The sequence below is a fragment of the Lissotriton helveticus genome, chromosome 1_2 (genome assembly GCF_964261635.1).
Source record: "Lissotriton helveticus chromosome 1_2, aLisHel1.1, whole genome shotgun sequence".
Lineage (NCBI taxonomy): Eukaryota > Metazoa > Chordata > Amphibia > Caudata > Salamandridae > Lissotriton > Lissotriton helveticus.
The window spans coordinates 356562206-356586047 of record NC_136058.1 but is presented as its reverse complement, the minus strand read 5'-3'; the positions used below and the strand labels follow the sequence as shown (position 1 = coordinate 356586047).

At 48.2% G+C, this 23842-nt stretch overlaps 1 protein-coding gene across 2 annotated transcripts in view; it reads left to right on the top strand.

Moving 5' to 3' along the window:
• Window positions 1-23842, top strand: part of LOC144807917 (uncharacterized) — a 518345-nt gene that overhangs the window by 395828 nt on the left and 98675 nt on the right. The window lies entirely within an intron of this gene.

The following is a 23842-nucleotide window of genomic DNA, read 5'->3' as shown; positions in this document are numbered from 1 at the left end:
CTGATATAAACTCATTTACACAGCCAGCAGGAATCCTAATTATCAGACATGGACCGGCCATAACAGTACATTGAATACCACTAATCTGGGATATATCCTAGCATATTTCTGCCAATCATAATAGCATGTGGAGCCTTATCCGGAACAAAGCGGGACATTGTGAGGCAGCATGGGCTCTTGAAAGGGGGTAGGTGAGGATCCCCGAGAGAAGGTCACGATTGGGGTTGTATTCCAGAATCTTCCTCTAAAGCAGTTGTCTTTTCTCTCTTTCTACCATCTGCCATACCAGGAGTATACCAGGCTGCAGGGAAGCTTGGTCATAGCTCCTGACTTTGTTCAGCAGGGGTATTCATGCAAATGCGGATGAGACACATTCATTGCTGCTTGGCTCTGATTGATTTATGTGAGTGGGATATCTGAATTTGATTTTAACTTGGCTTTTATCGGGGTATTGTTGATATTAGGCATTTGTACTTTATTTTAATTTCGCTTTTGGTGGGGACCATATTTCTCCAAGGTGGTCTTATTCCCAAGCGTTCCTTAAAACCAGTATTCTTTTCTATTTTTCTACAATAAGATGAGAGATAACAATACTGAGAGTATACCAGGATACAGGGAAGATTTTCCAGCACTCTATGCCATGTTGAATGGTCCTCCTTTAAATGCAGACACACCTGTGGTGTGGCAAAGGCAAGCATCTCAGTGCCATTCCAGCCCTGGTCCAAGCCAGACATGCTGCCAGGTAATTAGGTGAGCCGTGACTTCCTGTTACCTTTGTGCAATGCTCCTCGTAGCACTGTGAAAGCTCCAGAGATCTTGAAGATATATTCTGCTTGCCCTGAGCTCATGCCTCCTGCTGCTGCAACAGCTTTGGCAGCAGTTGGGACCCAGTCAATGGCAAAGGATTCAGTTATTGTGTTATTATCAACCTCATCATGATCACTTTCCTCACTATCCCTAGAAGTGGTAAGAGTATTGGCAGTACCTTTATTTGTGCAAGAACATTGGATGATTCACAATCTTAGTCTTTCAGCAATATCTGTGGCAAGCACAACAAGAGCAATACCTTTAAAGGATTCACAAATGTTCATATCTCAAGGGCTGGAAACTTCTGCCAACCACGTCCAAATGCTGTTGGGACTTAGGTCAAGTCACTACGAATCTCTTGATATTTCTTTACAATATATGTAATATGCTTGGGTATGCTAACAGTAGTTTGGGAGGTTGAGCGCAACATTCAGTCCCTACAATTGAAGAGATGCCATCTTTTGCAGCTATCTGGGAAACCTAGTGCACTGCTAAAGTCACTCAATAGAGTGTACTCCGCGGAAACATATAGTAACACATAATCAATACCATTCATTATCAGGACACTAATAAACATTTGTATCACCACATTTGGAAAAACTTGTAAACTGAAGTCTTCGATCGTTGGTTTGATGCTTGTTTTATTTGAATTTAAAGTTCATGGAAGTTGTTAAAGGTTTCACAAGTTCCAATTGTATACAGGTTCTGTAGACATCATGATATAAATTAAAAATCCCAATGCATTTTGGGCATTAACATTTGCCCTTCTTCAGGGGCTTCTGTGAAGAACAATGATATACAATATAATGTGTTTGCCTCTTACAGCGAAGAAAACTACAAACTTAGAGCAGAGATGCTGGAAGACATATAATCAGTTTTAAGTCAAATATACTTGCGATCGTGATAAACAGCTAGTTTAACTAAAGAGGAAAAAAAGGGTTTGAGGAAAGTATGTGTATAAAAAGAAAGAGACCAAGCTCCCAAGTGAATGATAAGTAAAAATGCAGGTGATTTGACAACCAAGTGAGTTGAGTCGAGAGTAATGACACATGGCAAGGGATGAAATTAATCCTTACCCGGTTAAGTCAAAGGCACAAAATAACGGTAAGTGAAGGGTAAAATTCAAGAGGAGCCAAAGCAGCGTGAAGGGCTAATCACTGCGGATAAATGGCTGTGGAAAAGATTAACACAAGCTATTGTGACTATTTAACCCCTTCCGTGCGGCTGCGGTTCCCCCCGTGTGCGGCAGCCGCACGAACAGGGCGGGGCTGTGACGAACCCCAGCGGTCATCAGCACGCGAGCACCATGGAGCGTGACGGCTGGGGTTCGTCACCAGCATGGAAGGGGTTAAAAGCAGTTAAATTAGGTGGAAAATCTTATTGTGCATGACTGACTTACCGATCAGGGTTTAGAATTCGTGAAGCGTAGTGTTCCAAATGTAACATGGGTGGAGGACAACATCCAAGCAAAGCAGGACGCTTTGGTTAATTCGAAATTTCGGAACGCTCTGTGTGATTAAAAAAACACACACGAAGCGCTATGATAAACAAAAGTGCAAAGACACGATGGATATTAAAAAGAAGGTGGCTAACATTCATTACTCACCGAAACGGAAGACGCGAGCGAGTCTGGCTACTATTCGATATAGCAGAGTTTACTAGATAGTGAAAACGGACTAGGTGAAGAGGATTGGTGGCGGCCATCTCAGTGAGAGTGATAGATGTGATGGAGAAGAAAGGTCAACTTAACAACTGAAAAATAGTGACGATCGCTACTATGAACTTCGGAAGTAAAATAAACATTCACATCAGGGTTGGCCCAGCGTTTCAGAACAAGTTGAACAAGAGTACATGAAAGCAGGAAAATACACAAAATGTCCAGCACAATAAGAGTGAATAGTGCAGTTGATCGTACTAATAACAGTAGCATTAACTGTAGCAAAATTGGTGAATCCCTTCTCACAGTAACCATGGAAATGTCATAATAGGAAAAAAATCTATGAGATCATAAAAAGCATGCTCTTTCAAATTTATCATTGAGCCCTAGTGGGGTCAGTGATTGCATGAACCATATCCAGTGGGTCTCACGCTGGAATAAGAATTTGCTCATGTCCCTATCCTGGTGATGCTCGACTACTTCAAGCACACCACATTTTAGTTGAGCAATGTTGTGTCTTATGTTCCGCCAGTGTTGGGCAATGGGAGAAGTGGCAGTGTTGGTTCTAATGCAGCTTTTATGCTCAGTGATAGGGGTTCGTACAGCCCGTTCAGTTTTCCCTTCAGTGATTGGTTGGAAAGATGAGGAGAGGTCATCACACCATACTAAAATGATGTAATTTCAGTTCGATTCATATTGATTGAATCCCCACCCACAATTTACTTTCCCATGATTTTATTCCACCCAACAATACTGTTCGACATGTTTGATACAATTTATATATTTTCAGTTCCCCTCAGAGGTCACAAGGGCATTTTCTCATAGACATCGTGGGTAAGATGCATCTTGGACGAGGTTCAATGCTAATGCTTCAGCAATTTCAGAGTCAGAGTGCGCATGTGCGGCGTCGTTCAAGATGGAAGATGTGACAGTATTTGGCCCCAAAGTACGAGCTATCAGCAAAGTCAAAGAGAAACACATTATATCACTTATCACTACTCTAACCCTTTTAATTTATATTAACTTGTGCCTTAATAATTAAGCAGAACGAACAAGCTTATTACAAGCTGCCGCATAAGCATTAGCATGTGAGATTTGAAGCAGCCTTTTCTGGCACTAGTGCGCAGAAGCAAAGATTTCCTACTAAGCATAGAGGTACGTCGTGCCACGTAGATGTGACAGATGCATGCGCAGAAGGTTTCCCACGTTTTTGGCAGCCATATTAATTCACTCGAGTTACTGTTAGTAAAAGCACATAGGTAAGCTTCCCCTAGATACTAGAAATGTCGTGTAGTGCAAAAGTTAGTGAACAAAACATGTTGGTTAATATATTTCAGGTTATTTAGAGAGGGCTAAATACAAGCAAGTTTTGGTATATGTGAAACCTTGCTCCATTAATGGGAAACCTGACTACAGGACTTTAGAGTTTACCTGGATTAAACTCTGCAAGCAGAAACCAAGTTCTTTGACGGTCTACACTTTGCTGGACGGCAGAAGAATCCAGGGGCGGTGGGTGAGATTTTAAAGTGGTGGGGCGCAAAGTGATTTGCATACAGCACTGTAGCGAGCGAGCGCAGCGAGCGAGCCCGAACCCCAAAAGGGGGGTTTGGGGGATTACCCCCTCCCCCAAGAAAATTTTGAAAAAAAAGAAGAAAAATCGTGCATTTTCAAGCAAATTTGAGAAAGCAGGAAGGTTATAAAGCAATTGTGAAAGTGCAGTTATTACATTAATAGATGGCATAACATAGGTAGCTGCTTATTCAGTATAACCACAGAGCTTCATACATTCCGTCCTATTATGCTCAGGTGCTGAATACAGACTATAAGACTTTCATGGAAATCTCAGCTCTAAGAGTAGAAGAAGGCTGCCTCACACACACCTCTCAGTGCAGCAGAGTGGACAGAGGGGTGACTTTGTAACTGTCTGAGGCTTATACGGTCGGTAACACCCTCCTCCCTACCTCTCAACATGCTCCCGCTCTCCACTCCCTGCCATACTTCCATGTTATGCTTCCTATCACCCCATCATCGCTCTCAACCCTTCTTCCTCACATGCCCCCCTCCCTATCACGTTGTCCCATTCCATCACTACAGTAGTATCGCTGACTTCACCCTCCCCAACCTCTCTATCCCTTCACCTCCCATGCTATCTCCCACCATACTCTCGCGACCAGGGTCTCGCTGCCTCGTGCGCTCCTATCGCTCTCCCCGAGTCGCGTTGAACCTGTCCAAGCGCCGCGTCAATGTCCTCATATTAGTAATCTAAGGCCCTGGAGATCGAAATAAAGTAATTATAAGAATAAGAAACCACATAACCAAATCTGCAGCACAACGAATAATACATGTTTTTTGTCTCCTACACGGCTCTTAAATTGCTAGATTGTTGGTGTAACAGGGTAAATATGTCTTTATTTAACGAATTTCCGTCTCATGAGCATGTGCCTTCTTTGTGGAAAGTGTTTAATTTGTTCCTCAACTTCCAAGAGACAATCTCAGCATCTTGGTCGCCTTTATTTGGAAGCACTTAAATCACGACCACACTCTCTGCCTGTCTCACCCCCATTAATGACACACTCAGTGTGTCTCCAGCTGTAGCACAATTAACAAGACATTAGTGAGAACAGAGATAAACGCAGATATTTCTCAATCACTTCAAGTGCAGAGGGAGCACAGAGGTGCCAAACGAGAGGTGTCCGACTTGCTAAAGAGTTTTAAGTAACACACACATCACACAAAAAAAACCTAGATCATGAAGTTACAACCCAATGCCCTCACGAAGCTGACACTACAGCGCCGGCGATGAGGGAAGTTCTTTCAGTCGACATAATTGTTGGACGACTGGAAGATGAAAATATTAGTAGTGTAGCTGCTTGTGTACCTTGCCAGGTTATTGTTGTGTTATTATTATTTTTACTACTATCATCATCATTTTCATAGTTATTATTAGTCTTAATAATAGGGTTGTTCATGTAAGGGAATAATGATTTCCTTGCAATTGAATTATAAATGACACATAATTGGTCAATGAAAACAAATGTTGTTTGCTGAACCCGACACATCCTGCACCCTGCGAAAAACAGGTGCAGCTAGTCAGGTCTGTGTTTTCTACCCCGGGGAACATTGAAGCTCGTGATGGTCTAATGGCGCTACGTGGTGTTATTAAGAAAATCAAAGGAAGAAAGTGTTTTTTCATGATTCCTACCACATGCGAGCCTGCATCTCATAGATCAGAGACCAGAGACACAATCAGGCAGGTTGAGGTGAAGCAGCCATTTGCATGCGCTTTTGGAGCACAATTGTCGATTTCCCTGCCTTTTGTTTTACAGACCTGTGTCTCTGTGTTTTGTTCGTCATACTGTGCAAAGTGCATTGATTTTGCTCTTTTAATATAGTAAAACGACTGCACCCCAGTCTAACACAGTAATGCACTTACATTAATTTCACTCCAACCACATGTTCCCTATTAACGTAACCTGACATTAAGCATAAATTGGAGGATGCCAGAGCAACAGTTTAGCTTTCACGAAGTGTATGTTACTGAAACACTATGCCACGCATGGTAAAGCATTACCTCAAAGCATTTTGTGAAGCTCTGTTTAGTCACTGATGATGAGTCTGGTAAACAAAACAAACAATAACCATGTGCACTCAAGCTTAAAGTGCTGCCTGAAATACGCCAATTCAATCAATGTCATGCTTGCGTTATCTGCACGTTCACGTCCACCAGAATCTGCCGGGATCACTTTGACTGTGGTATTGACAACAAAGAAAGTATGTAGAGAGAGCATCTACAGCTCATCGGTGGATGTAGCCTTACGGCTAAAGCTTCCGACTTTAGCGCTGGGGAACAGGGTTCAAGCCTAGGTGTGGCCTCACCGGTCTGGAATTTTGGGCAAATCACTTAATCTCCAGCGCCTACCAAAATAATGAATTCAGAATGTGTCCTTGTCACTGTGTAAGGTCCCTGGTGCTCATGTAAAGTGCTCTGATATCTTATTCTTTGGGTCGATCTCGCACTATATAATAAATCTGCAATAAAAACAAATAGAAAGAATTTGCTCTGTATAAAATGCCCCTATACCAACCAAAGCCTCCTTGTACGCGCGATCCCCTTCTGTCTGCAAACAGGGATTCATTCTGCATGCCTGTGCACTGAAAGGTAAGGTCAGGTGGTGCAGTACAGAAGGAAATATGTCCTTACATTGACATATACCAGGATCTCAACTCTTCACACTGGTGATGGATGGTGAACTAACAAGCATGCACATTGTGATTTTTTTTCCCACCCTGGTGTGCAATATTTACTGTGACGGTTCTCACCATGTTTTCTCCGGAGCAAAATTGTTGGCAGTGTGTGTGTGTGGGAGGTACAATTTGCGCGTGGCACATAACACGTCTCACAACGGGCGTTTTGATCAGAAACGGGCCTAGGCCTCTCTGGCTGCAGCACAACAAGGCCCAGCGTGGCAGCGACGTCGTTCTAAATAATCGACTACTAATCTCTCTCTAGACTCTAGTCGTCGACTAGAGTCTAGAGAGAGATTATTACAGTCAACAACAATTACTACTTCCGAAACACGATTCCAACGGCGGGATTACAAATCCACTTTTGGGTGCAATCACCAATCAATCTCCAATTTGTGCCCAAAACGAGATTACAGTACAGACCCTGCACAATTTGCACTCCACGCTGGTGTTGCACATTGTGATTTTTTTTCCCACCCTGGTGTGCAATATTTTATTTGCCGTGACGGTTCTCACCATGTTGTCTCAATCCGGAGCAAAATTGTTGGCAGTGTGTGTGTGTGGGAGGGATGTACAATTTGCCAGCGCGTGGCAAATAACAACATAAGTAACACGTCATTCAACAACGCCGTTTTGATCAGAAACGGAAATGAGCCGGCCTAGGCCTCTCTGGCTGCAGCACACAAGACCCAGCGTGGCAGCGCCGTCGTTCTAAATTGTAAATTATCGACTGGAGAATGCTGTGGTAAATACACGAACCTGCTTCGCTTTAGTGTTCAAAGCTCCCGTCGGCGCAGGTCGAGGTATGCACTGTACCTTGAACAAAGTATGCGCTGGCAAGGTAAACACCTTCTGATGCAGCCGACCTGTCAATCTAGAGCACAGGGCGGCTGACAGTCCTCTTTCCAAGGGCCAGTGGCGTCACTAGGTGGGTGCGGGGTGTTCGGACCGCACCGGTTGTCACCCCATCTGGGGGGTGACACCAACCTACACTGACGAGTCTACCTGCGTCCTGCTTTAGTGCAAGAAGCGCGCCACCACCGCACCCGGCCCGCCGTAGCTAGGGGCACCATCTGCATTCTGCACGTGCACGGAATGGATGGGTCACAGAAGTCAAGTAGTCAAGGGTTTGGGTTTGCATTGTTGTCCTGTGACGAAAGTCGAAACGAAACCGAAGCCAAACCAAACCCAGTTATGCAGTGCTAGAGGGAGTAAGACAGAGGGAGAGAGAGCTAGAGTGAGAAAGACACAGAGAGAGGGAGCTAGAGGGAGTAAGACAGAGAGGGGGAGCTAGACAGAGAGAGGGAGCTAGAGGGAGTAAGATAGAGAGAGGGGGAGCTAGAGGGAGCAAGACAGAGAGAGAGGGAGCTAGAGGGAATAAGAGAGAGAGGGAGCTAGAGGGAGCAAGACAGAGAGCGGGAGCTAGAGGGAGTAAGACAGAGAGCGGGAGCTAGAGGGAGTAAGACAGAGAGAGAGGGAGCTAGAGGGAGTAAGACAGAGAGAGAGAGGGAGCTAGACAGAGAGAGAGGGAGCTAGAGAGAGAAGGAGACAGAGGGAGCTAAAGGGAGCAAGACAGAGAGAGAGGGAGCTAGACAGAGAGAGGGAGTAAGATAGAGAGAGAGGGAGCTAGAGGGAGGAAGACAGAGAGAGAGGGGGCTAAAGGGAGTAAGAGAGAGAGGGAGCTAGAGGGAGGAAGACAGAGAGAGAGGGAGCTAGAGGGAGTAAGAGAGAGAGGGAGCTAGAGGGAGGAAGACAGAGAGAGAGGGAGCTAGAGGGCGTACGACAGAGAGAGAGGGAGTAAGACAGAGAGAGAGGGAGCTAGAGGGAGTAAGACAGAGAGAGAGGGAGACAGAGGGTGCTAGAGGGAGCAAGAGAGAGGGAGCTAGAAGGAGCTAGATAGAGAGAGGGAGCAAGACAGAGAGAGAGAGGGAGCTAGAGAGAGTAAGACAGAGAGAGAGGGAGACAGAGGGAGCTAGAGGGAGTAAGACAGCGAGAGAGGGAGCTAGACAGAGAGAGAGAGCTAGAGGGAGTAAGATAGAGAGAGGGAGCTAGAGCGAGCAAGACATAGAGGGAGCTAGAGGGAGTAAGAGAGAGAGGGGGAGCAAGACAGAGAGAGGGTGCTAGAGGGACTAAGACGGAGAGAGAGGGAGCTAAAGGGAGTAAGACAGAGAGAGAGGGAGCTAGACGGAGCAAGACAGAGAGAGAGGGAGCTAGAGGGAGTAAGACGGAGAGAGAGGGAGCTAGAGGGAGTAAGACGAAGAGAGAGGGAGCTAGAGGGAGTAAGACAGAGAGAGGGAGACAGAGAGAGAGGGAGCTAGACAGAGAGAGGGAGCTAGAGGGAGTAAGACAGAGAGAGAGTGAGCTAGAGGGCACTAGACAGAGAGAGGGAGCTAGAGGGAGTAAGAGAGAGAGGGAGCTAGAGGGAGTAAGAGAGAGAGCGGGAGCTAAGGGAGTAAGACAGAGAGAGGGAGCTAGAGGGAGTAAGACAGAGAGAGAGGGAGCTAGAGAGAGTAAGAGAGAGAGAGGGAGCTAGAAGGAGTAAGACAAAGAGAGAGGGAGCTAGAGGGAGTAAGACGAAGAGAGAGGGAGCTAGAGGGAGTAAGACAGAGAGAGGGAGACAGAGGGAGCTAGAGGGAGCAAGACAGAGAGAGAGGGAGCTAGACAGAGAGAGGGAGCTACAGGGAGTAAGACAGAGAGAGAGAGTGAGCTAGAGGGCACTAGACAGAGAGAGGGAGCTAGAGGGAGTAAGAGAGAGAGGGAGCTAGAGGGAGCAAGACAGAGTGAGAGGGAGCTAGAGGGAGTAAGACAGAGAGAGAGAGCTAGAGGGAGCAAGACAGAGAGAGGGGGCTATAGGGAGTAAGAGAGAGAGGGAGGAAGCTTGAGGGAGTAAGAGAGAGAGAGGGAGCTATAGGGAGCAAGACAGAGAGAGAGGGGGAGCTAGAGGGAGTAAAACAGAGAGAGAGGGAGCTAGACAGAGAAAGAGGGTGCTGGAGGGAAGGGAGTAAGAGAGAGAGGGAGCTAGAGGGGGTAAGAGAGAGCGCGGGAGCTAGAGGGAGTAAGAGAGAGAGAGCGGGAGCTAGAGGGAGTAAGACAGAGAGAGGGAGCTAGAGGGATTAAGACAGAGAGAGAGGGAGCTAGAGGGAGTAAGACAGAGAGAGGGAGCTAGAAGGAGTAAGAGAGGGAGAGAGGGAGCTAGAGGGAGTAAGACAGAGAGAGAGGGAGCTAGAGGGAGTAAGACAGAGAGAGAGAGGGAGACAGAGGGAGCTAGAGGGAGTAAGACAGAGAGAGGGAGCTAGACAGAGAGAGGGAGCTAGAGGGAGTAAGACAGTACCTAGCGCCGGACATTTCCGATAGAGGTGGTCCATGCGGTAAGTCGTGAGGGGGTGACACCATGAGTTACCCGCACCGGGTGACACCAACCCCAGTGACGCCACTGCCAAGGGCTTATGCTCTAGAGCAGTCTCGCGTGAGAAGTATGGTCACGCGACACGCGCCTCTCTCGGTGCCTTTCCAAAGCAACAAAGAGTTTTCTGGTTTACTAAACCTTAAATTAGCCCCTCTTTGCCGTTATCAGCTTCAGCATCTCTTCTTGTCTTCCCTCGTGGTAGCGGCTAGATAAAATCCCATTCTTCTTGCACACTATACAGCTAAATGATTTAAAAAAAAATCCAAACAAAATAAGAAGCACTTTACATTTAAACTGCCAATGCTGGATAAATGATATGTCGTATGGGTGTGGCAAAGATGCCTTCCTTTTTTAAGTTATTTTTTATTTACTTTAAAAAATCGAAGAAAAAGAACCGGACTGATATGTCTGTGTGCCCCAGTACAGTACAAACATTGCTGAATACTTTTAAAAAACGATTATAAGGCAGAAACAATTTACAAATATCATGAATTCCCACTGTACAGGACAATTGCCTTCAATTCATTATTACAGACTTGCTTAAGGTGTAGTGGCCGCACCAGGTGCGAATATTGCTTTGTTAACAAAGTTGCTGTCCCTCATTGATAATCGTCCATTTTCGTGGGTGGGAGTTGGGGGAGGGGGTGTTCCCACCAGTTAGTGATGCAGAACGTGCCTCAGCATGCTTACCTTCTGCAAAGGGTTTCTATGACTAACCCTAAAACAGCGCTGAGAGTCCTATTTTGATCTGCCCACTTACTAGGCGCTAAGCGTGGACCTGGTAAACATTGCACGGTTTGTAGTGACCAGGAGTGCACTTTGCACCCAATTCTGCTTTGCACGTCTCTGAATAGGGGACTCGCCCTACTGGCACGCTTTCCCAATATTTGATCACCTAAAATCTGTACCAGGTTATATACATGGGTGAAGTCGGATGGGTGAAAAAATACACTTGAGAGCATCTCGCACTGGAGTTTCAATATCAAATCAGGTGAAGATGGGAATGTTCGCCCTCTTTGTGTAAGCGCACTATCAGGAATCGGGGTTTATTTTCTCCAGTGTTAAATAAGGATAGATGTGACATAAACGGTCGTAAAACCCACAATCTCACCAGATTTGAAGTGGTGGTGGTCACTCACTCAGTACTTCACACACGACGGTTCGACGGACTCGAGAGCACACAGGCTGGCTGAGGCAGCGAGAGTCACCACCACCTGACCCACCCAGAGAGAGAGAGTAGAGAACAGGATCGTGACGTCAGCAGCTGGCCAATCACTGCATGACTGAAGTCAGACACAGTGATTGGCCAATGGCCATTAGGCAGTGGTGCGGCATCCAATAATGGATTGCCCTGCCCTGCGCGTGGTGACTGGCCAATCCTGGCGCTGGGGGGGCACACTGCGTGCTCGCCCTGTCGCCCTTTCTATCGCCGGGGGCTGTCGCCTGGTTAAACCCAGCCCCCCCTGGCCACTCGCTAGCAGGACAAAAACTAATGCGCATGCTTGGGCTAGTTTCAGCCCTGAGCTTCAGTTGCGCACTCGAGCCTCGGGACACCTCTGCTGCTGCAGCTGAGTGACGTGGACTGTCACTCAACTCAAGCTGCACAGCAGTCCAGCCCCCCTGCCGCAGAGCACTCCCCCCCCGACTCCCGGATACGCCGGGTGCTGCCCAGATTCCTGACGGCCTGGACATGAGGATTAATAAAATGAAAATATTTATAACTTCCTTGCACAGCCGCGGGTCCATGGGCTAGTGGGGCTACGCCCCTACGCCCCAATGGACGCACCGCGGCTGGAAGAATCTCCCTTGGAGTAAAGGAGTTACTCCCCTGCAGCAGCAGGCACCTTCACGCATCCGACTGGTTTGCATCTCCCATGCTCCTGAGGACTCCGAAGATTTCTGTGGCACAAGAGGTGGTTCCCGAGCATCTCTGAGGTCAATCTACTCTCTCAGCAATCCCAAGACCAGTATCCCTTGTGGGGATCGTGCAACCCGTACCCCTGTGCACCATGTACGTTTGCAGTTGCATGAGCTTTTTGGCAATCCCTGAGGCTGCGCATTGGGCTAAGTGTAGTATTTCCACCAAAGATTTCTGGCCTCCACTCCACGAGTGCTCCGTGGGCAGGTACTTCGTGATTCAGCTCGAGGTCCCTTCACGATCCCTGATCCGTTGGCCTGTGGGTCCTAGCAAGGGTTACTTTGAATTTCCTTGGGCTTCCCTGATTACTCTGTATGTGCCCTGACACCCCATAGCTTGGAGAGTCCCCATGTCCTTGCTGGTGCTCACCGTAACTTGGGTTGCCTTTGCCAAGGCTTGTTGGTGTTCCATCCGGTCACTGACCCCTCAGTACTCCCTTCGTAGGACAGCTCACCTCCGGACTTTGGTCATCGTCGACGCCTCCTAGTTCTCATGGCTGCACAGTCAAGCATCCTATCTTCACACCTGATGCACCCGACAGCGGTGGGCATTCGTATATCGAGCCCCTAGTCACCCTGAAGTGACCCAGACTCTGTCCCCTCTGCTTTCAGGTTCTTCTCACCTCAGATCGAGGCTTGGATTCCACTGTACACTTTTCATCTTCCCGGCAGCAGCACTTTCTCGCATCACGCCATTGAAAACGACAAGGCTTTTTCTACACCACTTGACTGATATACACCTGGCTATTCTGGGATAGGTAACATGGATACCTCAGTACTCACAAGGGTGCTGAGCTTAGAACCCTCTATGTAAGGGTTTGCTTGAAGTCCTCTCCGAAGTGTCCTTAAACTCTAATTTTCCAACCGTGACTTTCCCATAGACTTGTACAGAGCTAGCGTCTGTGTTACCACACTGCACTCGTCCTCCGTGGGCTCCCTGTGTCACTCCTTGTGGTGGTTCTTTGGGGATTCTATGTGCTCAAGGCAGTGTGTCTATTGAAGTCATTGTTGTTATACCATTTTTGTTAGTATATGGTTCGGTCTCCCCCTGGAGCCCACTGTGTATTGTGCTATTTACTGTTGTTCTATTGATTTGGTATTGTGATCTTTGTGCTCTAATCTCATATAGAGATTAATAGAGAGTGTTTAGTAATAAATACATACATTTTATATAACACGTGTTTGGTTATCCTTCCATTTGGTTATTCAGGAGGTTCTGATCTGGAAAAACAAGCTGCTTTACATTCCTTCAGGTCTTAGCCTGAATGCCGCTCTCCATAGCTACAACTAGGATAGCTTTCATGAAGGTTATCTTTAACCTAATAACCATAAGGGTTGTGTGGACTGGTGCAAGGTGCCCACTTTAACAAGCGGACAGCATATACCAGGCCATTTTCTCTTATTGGTGTACAGCTGTTGGGATTCAACCTTGCTATTGATTTACCAGATACATCTCATTGAGTGATTAACTGAAAACCACTAAAGGTATTAGGCACATATAATACATCAAGATTAGAATAAGTAAGTTCTATTGAACTTGGAGTTGGGCAAGTCAAGGGTCTAGCATACTCTTTCTCTAACTCAAGAGAGTTTAGTTCACACTGGTTAGGTAGGTGCTTACACCACATAACACTAGTATCTCTTATAGAGGAGAAGCCAGTGGCTCTCTGCCAACTAGGTATGACTATATCTCATTCCAGGAATTGAGAAATGTGTGTACATCTAGGAAGCTGAGGACATGGAGAGGTGCAAGCACCCAACGTCTCGTAGAGATGTTGGTCTTAGATTACATCAGAAAGACCCCAAGGTCTGATTAAGTAGAAAGAGCGGGTGGGAAAGGAGGTGAGGAAAGAGCAGGAAGTGAACACTTCTTTGATCTGAACTCAAACCCCGGCCAGGAGGATCAAAATGGTTTCAACCTGGAAAAATCCATTTCTTCCTATAGGTGGGGGAGAAGGCCCCAGTGGCCATCTCTTTACTCCACCAGGAAGAGTACAGCATTTGCCAAGAACTTCCCCTGTGGAGTCTAATTATTCAAGTACTTTGTAGGGACCTCTGCTTCTCATATAAGAGAATCATCTTATGATAAGAAGTGCCAATTACTAGAGTTTGAGAGAATCAAACTCAGGTTCAAGGAAGACCAATTGACCTTAGACAGGGAATCCCTAGAACTCCAGAGAGTTTCCAGAAGATTGGGACTAGAGTCCCATGGTGGCAGCAACAGTGTCAATAGAACTAGAGAGTATTCTCATGATCATAGGAACCTGAACAAGATAGTCCCTCCCTATCAGAGTGGGGATGACATCTACAAATGTATGACTACTCTAGAGAGGGCATGTAAAGTACAGAGGGTCCCTCAAGAGCAGTGGGCAGCTATCTTGTGGCTCTCCTTTGCTGACAAAGGTAGAGATAAGCTCCTCACTGTAAGAGAAGAAGATGCTGACAATTACTCAGTCCTGAAAATTGCTCTAATGGATGGGTTTGGCTTAACCACTGAACAGTAAATCAATCAATCAATCAATCAATCAATCAATCAATACATTTGTAAAGCGCGCTACTCACCCGTGAGGGTCTCAAGGCGCTGAAGGGAGGGGGGGTGCCTAATATTGCTCAAATAACCAGGTCTTGAGGTGTTTCCTGAAGGTGAGATGGTCTTGGGTCAGTCATAGGTGTGCGGGGAGGGAATTCCATGTCTTGGCTGCTAGGTAGGAGAACGATCTTCCTCCGGTGGTGGTTCTGCGAATCCGTGGGAAGCTGGCGAGGGCGAGGCTGGTGGAGCGGAGCTCACGGGTGGGAGTGTAGAACGAGAGGCGGCTGTTGAGGTATTCGGGATTAAGCTCAGATACACCCAGAAGACACAGACCAATGGGCTCGGTTGACTTTGTAAATTGTGCTACTAAGGCTCTGAAAGGCTGGTTACTTGGCAGTAAAGTGTGTGATTTCAAAGGATTGTACACTTTAATTCTAAGGGAGCAGATCCTTAATAATTGTCAAAATCAGTTGTTGCATCAGTACCTGGTGGACTCTGATCTGACCTCTCCCCAAGAATTGGGAAAGAAGGCAGACAAATGGGTCAGAACCAGGGTGAAGCAGAAAGCTCAGAACCAAGGAGGTGACTCTAAGAATCAAGATTCTAAAACCTCAGATAAGGGTGGGGAGAAGGGTAAAGACCAGAAGTCTTCACAAGGGCCCCACACGTCTTCATCTGGGGGGAGTTACAATCAAACAAAGGTGAAAGGAAAAAGAAACCTTGGTGCTATGTCTGTAAGGATAAGACCCATTGGACAAAGGATGATGATTGTCCAAAGGCCAACAAATATACTCCAACCACCACTGCCCCTAAGACAACTGTTCCCCCTAGTTCAGCTCAAGGTGGTGGTACACAGAATAAGGTTCTAGTAGGGTTAACCCTGGGATCTGAGATGGATTCTGGCCTAGTCAGACATCCAACTCAGGCTGTGCTAGTCTCTGATGGAGGCATGGATATCGCCTCAATATTTATCTGTCCCAGACATCTGGGCAAATACAGACAACAGCCTTTGATCAATGGTAAGGAGGCCATGGCATACAGGGACACCGGTGCAAGTGCCACAATGGTGACAAAAGATCTCTTGGACCCTGAACAGATCATACTTGTTGAGATTTGCCAAATGACCAATGGAAGCAATGTCAGGACAGACCATTCCTTGGCAGTTGTGAATTTCACCTGGGGAGGGGTAACTGACCCTAAGAAGGTTGTGGTAAGTGCAGACCTCCCTGTTGAATACTTAGCGGGCAATGATTTGGAAACTTCGGCTTGGGCTGAAGTGGAACCCAGGACATATGCAGAAATGCTGGGCATCCCTGCATATGTGTTTGCCATGACTAGGTCACAGGCAAAAATGTCTTCCACTGAACAGGCCCTGGATCCTGGAATAATGGACCAGATGCCTTCCAAGAGCAGAAGCAGTAGGGGTAAGACAGTGTCTTCCCCCTTGCCTCAGAATACAGATCAGTCTCTCGAGGGAGATGATCTTAGTCCTGAAGAAGGAACTGTCTCAGAGGAACTTGACGGTAGTCACCGACATGTTTTGACGCCCGAGGACTGGGTCTTGTGTTGTATGACATTTTCTGAGTGGAGGGCGACCCTTTCCTCTTTCCCTCTGAGCTCCTATTGTGTTTTTGACTCAGAGGAACTTGAACCTGATTAGAATGAGTTCTTGGGCACAGGGGGCCTTTCCAGGTCAGATCTGAGCCAGGAGCAACTGAGATGCCCCTCTCTTGATCCCCTCAGACAGCAAGCTGCTGCTCAGGCTGCTGGGAGTGCCAGTGGGTCCCACATGATCTACTGGGGTGATGGACTCTTATACTCAGAGGGTAGAGACCCCAAACCTGGTGCCACCAGGAGGTTGGTTATACCTCTGAAGTTTAGGGGCTTCCTATTGATACTGGCACATGATATCCCATTAGCAGGACACTTATGCCAAAACAAGACCTGGGTCAGACTTGTTCCTCACTTTCATTGGCCTTATATGTCAGAGGGCACATAGGAGTTTTGTCGCTCCTGTGTCACTTGCCAAGCCAGTGGTAAGGCAGGTGGTAAAACAAAGGCCCCCCTGATAACACTACCTGTGGTGAGGGTTCCCATTGAGAGAGTGGGGATTGAGATTGTTGGTCCCATGGATCTTCAAACTGCATCTGGACACAGATTCATACTAGTGGTGGTGGACCATGCCACTAGGTGTCCAGAAGCAATTCCACTTAGGACTACCACAGCTCCTGTTGTGGCTAGAGCCCTCCAGGGAATATTTTACAAGGTGGGTTTTCCTAAGGAGGTAGAATCAGACAGAGTTGTAACCTTTATGTCTGGTTACTTGACTGCTATGTAGAAGGAGTGAGGGGTAAATTACACAAGTTCACCACCCCTTATCACCCACAATGCAATGAGTTAGTTGAGAGATTCAACAAAACCCTCAAGGGCATGATTAAAGGTATCCCTGTAAAGCTCAGGCGAAGATGGGACATCCTTTGGCCCTGCCTTCTCTTTGCCTACAGAGAGGTTACTCAGAAGGGGCTTGGTTACAGCCCTTTTGAACTTCTGTTAGGACATCCTGTTAGGAGTCCTTTATGTCTAGTGAAGGAGGGATGGGAGTTACCTCTCAAACCTCCTAAACAGGATATTGTGGACTATGTACTTAGTCTCCTGTCTAGGATGGCTGAATACATGAAGAAGGCATCAAAAACCTTAAGGCTAGCCAGGAATTGTAAAAGGCGTGGCATGACCAAAGGGCCTTGTTGGCTGTTTATCAGCCAGGGCAGAAAGTATGGATGTTGGAGCCTGTGGCCCCAGGAGCCCTCTAAGATAAGTGGAGTGGCCTTCATACAATCATGGAGCAAAAGGGAGACGTTACCTGTCTGGTGGACCGTGGAACTCCCAGGAACCCCCATAGGGTGCTCTTTGTGAAGAGGCTCAAACAATATGTTGACAGGGCAGTCATGGGCTTACTCATGGCTACTGATGAGGGACAGGAGGAAGAGAGTGAGCCACTCCGTGACCTGCTTTCAGAGAACCCTGATGATGGTTCACTTGATGGTGTAGCCTTGGCAGACAGCCTCACTGACCAGCAGCAAACTGATTGTAGGAAAGTCCTCAATCAGTACAGACATATGTTTTCACTGACTCTAAGTCAGACTACCTGGTGCACTCATGAAGTGGATTTACAGGCAACCTGTCCATGTCAGGGACTGCAACAGGACTGAAGTCCAGAAAATGTTGAAGCTGGGAGTAATTGAGCCCTCAGATAGCCCTTGGGCTAGTACAGTAGTATTGGTACCAAAACCTCACACCCAGGGTGGTAAGAGAGAGATGAGATTCTGTGTTGACTACAGTGGTCTCAATGCAGTCACTAAGACTGATGCCCATCCAATACCCAGGGCAGATAAACTTATAGATACATTGGCCTCAGCCAAGTTTCTGAGTACATTTGACCTGACAGCTGGCCACTGGCAAATCAGATTAGTTGAGGATTCAAAGCCCAAAACAGCATTCCCAACCCTTAGTGGGCACTACCAATTTTTGGTGATGCCCTTCGGTTTGAAGAATGCACCTGCCATTTTTCAAAGGTTGATGGAAAAAGTCCTTACAGGCCTGGAAGCCTATAGTGCAGCTTATCTAGATGATATTACTATCTTTAGCTCCACCTGGGAGGATCACCTGATCTACCTGATAAATGTTTTGGAGGCTCTGCAAAAAGCAAGCCTCACTAAAAAGACCACCATGTGCCAGATAGGGCAGAGTAGGTTTTATACCTAGGCCACCTTGTGGGTGGAGGTCAGGTTCAACCATTGCAGGTCAAAATCCATACTAGGTTGCTCCAACTACCCAAACTCACTTCAGAGCCTTCTTGGGCCTGGCTGGGTATTACAGGAGGTTTGTCAAAGGATATGGACCTATAGTGACCCCTTTGAATGACTTAACTTCCAAACGAATGCCTAAGAAAGTTCAGTGGACAGTTAGCTGTCAAAAGGTATTTGATAACCTGAATCAGGCCATGTGCACTGCTCCCATTCTGCAAAGTCCTGACTATTCCAAATAATTCATTGTTCAAACTGATGCCTCTGAGTTGGGGGTAGAGGCTGTGCTATCACAACTGAATGATGAGGGTCAGGATCAGCCAGTAGATTTTATTAGCAGAAGGCTGACGCCCAGAGATAAAAGTTAGGTCAGCTATTGTGAGGGAAGCCTTTGCTGTGGTTTGGGCCTTGAAGAAGCTGAGGCTATACTTGTTTGGTACTCACTTCACTGTTCAAACATACCATAAGCCCCTCTTATGGTTAAAACAGATGAAGGGTGAAAACCCCAAACTTTTAAGGTGGTCCATTTCCCTACAGGGGATGGACTATACAGTGGAACATAGTAACATAGTAACATAGTAACTGTTACTGAAGAAACCAACAGCGGACCCCACCGACCTCAAAAACTTCCACCCCATCTCGCTCCTCCCTTTTCCTGCCAAAGTCATCGAGAAGATCGTCAACAGACAGCTCGCTGCCTTCCTCGAGACAAACAGATCCCTCGACCCCTCGCAGTCCGGTTTCGGAGCCAACCACAGCACCGAGACCGCCCTCATCGCAGCCACCGACGACATCTGAGCCCTGCTGGACAACTGGGAAACAGCGGCACTCATCCTGCTGGACCTCTCTGCAGCGTTCGACACTGTCTGCCATCGCACCCTAGTTCAACGCCTCAGCAACATCGGCATCCAAGAGAAGGCACTGGAGTGGATCATCTCATTCCTCGCCGGAAGAACACAGAGAGTCCGCCTCCCCCCCGTTTCGATCCAAGGCCACCGAAGTCATCTGCGGCGTACCGCTAGGATCATCACTCAGCCCCACCCTCTTCAACGTCTACATAAGACCTCTCACAGCCATCGCATGCCAACACAACCTCAACATCATCTCCTACGCCGACGACACCCAGCTGATCCTCTCCCTCACCAGAGACCCCGACACTGCCAGAACCAGCCTACACGAAGGGATGAAAGACGTCGCCGAGTGGATGAAGAACAGCCGCCTGAAACTGAACTCAGACAAGACGGAAGTCCTCATCCTAGGACCATCGCCCTCCGCCTGGGAAGACTCCTGGTGGTCCCCAGCCCATGGGCACTACTCCCAAGCCAAAAGACCACGCACGCAACCTGGGCTTCATCCTGGACTCCTCCCTCTCGATGACCAGACAAGTCAACGCCGTCTCCTCATCATGCTTTCACACCCTACGCATGCTTTGCAAGATCTTCCGATGGATCCCGACCGAAACCAGGAAGACGGTCACCCAGGCCCTCGTCACCAGCCGACTGGACTACGGAAACACCCTCTATGCCGGAACCACAGCCAAGCTACAGAAAAAACTCCAACGAATCCAGAATGCCTCCGCCAGACTCATCCTGGACATCCCCCGACACAGCCACATCTCCGGCCACCTGAGGGACCTGCACTGGCTCCCCGTCAACAAGAGGATCACGTTCAGGCTCCTCACCCACGCACACAAGTCTCTCCACGACCTGGGCCCCAAGTACAACGACCGCCTGACCTTCTACACGCCCACCCGCCAGCTACGGTCTACTAGCCTCGCCCTCGCCGCCGTACCACGCATCCGAAGAGCCACCGCCGGAGGCAGATCCTTCTCCTACCTGGCGTCCAAGACATGGAACTCCCTCCCCATCCACCTTCGGCTGACCCAGGACCATCTCGCCTTCAGGAGACAACTCAAGACCTGGCTGTTCGAGCAGTAGCGGACCCCTTCCTCCAAGCGCCTTGAGACCCTTCCGGGTGAGTAGTGCGCTATACAAGTGTTATGATTGATTGATTGATTGATTATGTGTGGACTAGGGGTTTGGGCGGACCGGAATAACAGGCGTGGAGGCCGGATGTAGTGAGCTATGTCTTAGCTTTCTTTATTGTGGTACACAAAGTCAGGGTTGTGGAGGGGAAAGAAGCAGAGGGTAGGGATGGAGGAAGTGTTCCTGGCTGCCATCGTCGGGTGAGGGAAGGTCCGGGAAGGTTCTGGCTGGACGTCTCTGGAGGAGATCCTTCTTCTCCCTGCCGGTCCGGCGGTCCTCGGAGTTAAAGGGAGAGAGAACAGGGCGGTTAGTCCTCAAACGCAGGACTGTCTGAGTACTGTCACCAACACCAGGGTTGTGCGGAGGGCAAAGTGAGAGTGAGGAAGGGGACGGTAGGGTCGAAGATGGGAAGGAGTACGAGCGGGAAGGAAGAGGGTGGACTTGGTGAGGGTTCAGGTGTGGGATTCTCTACTCTACGTGACTCGGGCCGTGGTCTATGGTATTTATATATATACAGTGCTCTTAGGGGTGCTACACGGTGAGGGGTACTCTATTTACATAAATATACAGGTCCACCTGGGAGCCAGGAGATAGGGTACTCACATGCCCCGCCGCAACTCTCCCGCGAGTTGCGGCCGCTCTCCAGCCACCTCCAGGGGACTCCACCAGTCTTCGGTCCAGATGTCCTCGTCCTCCCCTCCGGTCTTCTCTTCTCCGCTGCCTCCGCTATCTCCGTTCTCCACCTCCGGTTCTCTGCACGCTGTCTCCTGCCACGAGTCCGCCGCCTGGAACGCTCTCTCCTCGCTGCTGTCGGCTTTTCCGGGTTCCGGGTCGGGATCGAAGGTGGGACTTCCGGGGTCAGCGCAAGGTCCTTCCGGTCTTCCGTCTATCGCGATTGGCTCCTGCAAGGGAAGAGAAAGGGGAGGAGACCGTGTTGCCAGGGACACGGTATGGTCGGGCTCGGAGCCCAGAGAGTTTGTGCTGAGCCATCGCCCCAGGGAGGTAGGGGACGTTTCCGTTCCACACTATGCAAATGCAGATGGACTCTCAAGATATATCCTTTTAGAACAAGAAGACTCAGCTGGTCAAGGTTAGTTTAATGTCCCTATGTTTGGGGGAGGGGGTTGTGTAGGAGAGTAGGATCTGCTTCTTACTGTTACACCCACATGTTGATGATGTATCACTGTTTTCAACCTAGACTGACTGGGATCCTGCTATTCAGGACCCCACTCTATTTGCTTTCTCCTCTAAATTAATTGCATGTACTTTAGGTACACTCCATATTGGATACCGGGGTACCCTTATCAGTCCCTAGTATATGGTACACCATGTACCCAGGGAATAGGTACCCCAGAGGCCTCACAGGGGCTGAAGCATGTATTGTGCCACCCTTGAGAGGCCATTCACAATTACATCAAATGTCTGCTACTGCAGCCTGTAAGGTGGTGCATGCACCCCTTACTTATATATAGGTTAACTATACCATCTATTCTAAATCATTGCACATATAAACCTATCAGTCACCCCTATGGCAGGCCTTATCAATACTGAAGGCAGGGTGCTGGGTTTCATGTAGGAGGGTGCCCCTGCATGAGCAGCGCCCCTCTGCAGCCTTCGGAACCTATTTTCCGGGGTTGTCTGTGATGCAGCTAACCATTAAGGTCATTATAACCTCGTGGTAAATGCTAACTTTAAAACGGCTGCTTTGAAACATGTAGTGTTTGGTGTCAAACACCTTGGAATCATACCTGCCCGGCAGTAATTGACAGGGAAATTATGATTCCACCCTTCTAGAGAGACTTATGTGAAACACCAGTACATCCGGTACCAGCTTTCTCGAACTGGGCATCACAAAATGGATGCTGCCAGCCACAGACATGAGCCTGCCCTCCTGCTGCTGAGCCAAGCTCAAGCAGAGGAAGGCCTGACAATAGGTTTCCTTTCACAGGGAGGTGTGCCTACCTCCCAGACAGGTTTTAGAGTATTGGGGCTGGGTGGGTGCACTCTTAGAGTGTCAGAAAGTCTGCAGTTGGGGCGGAGTTGGTGTCCCTGTGCATAGTCCTGCTCAAATTGGTTGTAGGAGCCATTTTCTCCTGCTCTGGTGTGAAACTGGACAAGGACATGGGTGTATCCACCCCTCTGTCCTGACCCTCCCCTAGGTGGGTCCCCAGAGTTAGTCCAACCCCTTCCTTGGGTATAAAGTAGGAAACCTTACTACAGGACTTTAGATTTTACCTCAAATAAACTCTGCAAGTAGAAAACAAGTACTTAGATTGTCTACACTTTGCTGGATGACAGAAGAATCTACCTTGGAGTACAGGAGTTACTCCCCTGCAGCAGCAGGCACCTTAACGCTTCTGACCAGTTTACATCTCTCAAGCTCTTGAGGACTCTGAAGTTTTCTGCAACACAGGGGGTGGGTTGCTGAGCGTCTCTGAAGTTAATCTGCTCTCTCAGGAATCCTGAGACCAGTATCCCTCGTGGGGACCGTGAAACCCCAACCCCTATGCACCGTGGACTTTTGCAGCTGCATTTGCGTTTTGGCGATCCCTGAGGTTGTGCATTGGGCTACATGTAGTCCTGACCCTGAGCAGTATTTCCACTGAAGATTTCCGGCCTCCACCCTATGAGTGCTCCGGGGACTGGTACTTCATTATTCAGCTGGAGGTCCCTTTGCGATCCCTGGTCCGTTGGCCTGTGGGTCCAAGCGAGGGTCACTATGAATTTTCTTGGGATTGCCTGTTTGCTCCAGACATGCCCTGACTCCCCATAGCTTGGAGAGTCCCCAGGACCTTGCTGGTCCTCACCATAACTTGTTTCCTCTGCCCGTGTGGGTTGCCTTTGCCAAGGCTTGTCGGTGTTCAATCTGTACACTGACCCATCAGCACTCGAAATTCTTCAAGGGACAGCTCACCTCTGGACTTTTGTCATTGTCAACATCTCTTGGTCCCCGTGGTTGCAGAGTCAAGCATTCTATCTTCACTCCTGAAGCACCCAGCATCGGTGGGCGTTTGTCTATCGAGTCCCTGGTCACCCTGAAGTGACCCAGACTCTGTACCCTCTGCTTTCAGGTTCTTCTCACCTCGGATCCAGGCTTGGATTCTACCAGACACTTGTTATCTTCCCCGCAGTGGCACTTTCTCGAATCACCCAATTGAAAAGGGTTTCTGACACCACTTGACCCCTATGCACCCGGCTCCTCTGGGATAGGTAACACAGGTACCTCGGTACTCACAAGGGTGCTGACCTTAGAACCTTCCATGTTCCAAAGGAATTGCTTGAAGTCCTCTCCGAAGTGTCCTTAAACTGTAATTTTCCAACCACGACTTTCCCATAGATTTGTACGGAGCTCGCGTCTGTTTTCCCACACTGCACCCGTCCTCCATAGGCTCCCTGTGTCACTCCTTGGCATGGTTCCTTGTGGTCCTAGCAATTCTACGTGCTCTAGGCACTGTGTCTAGTGAAGTTGTTGTTGTTATACCATTTTTTTTT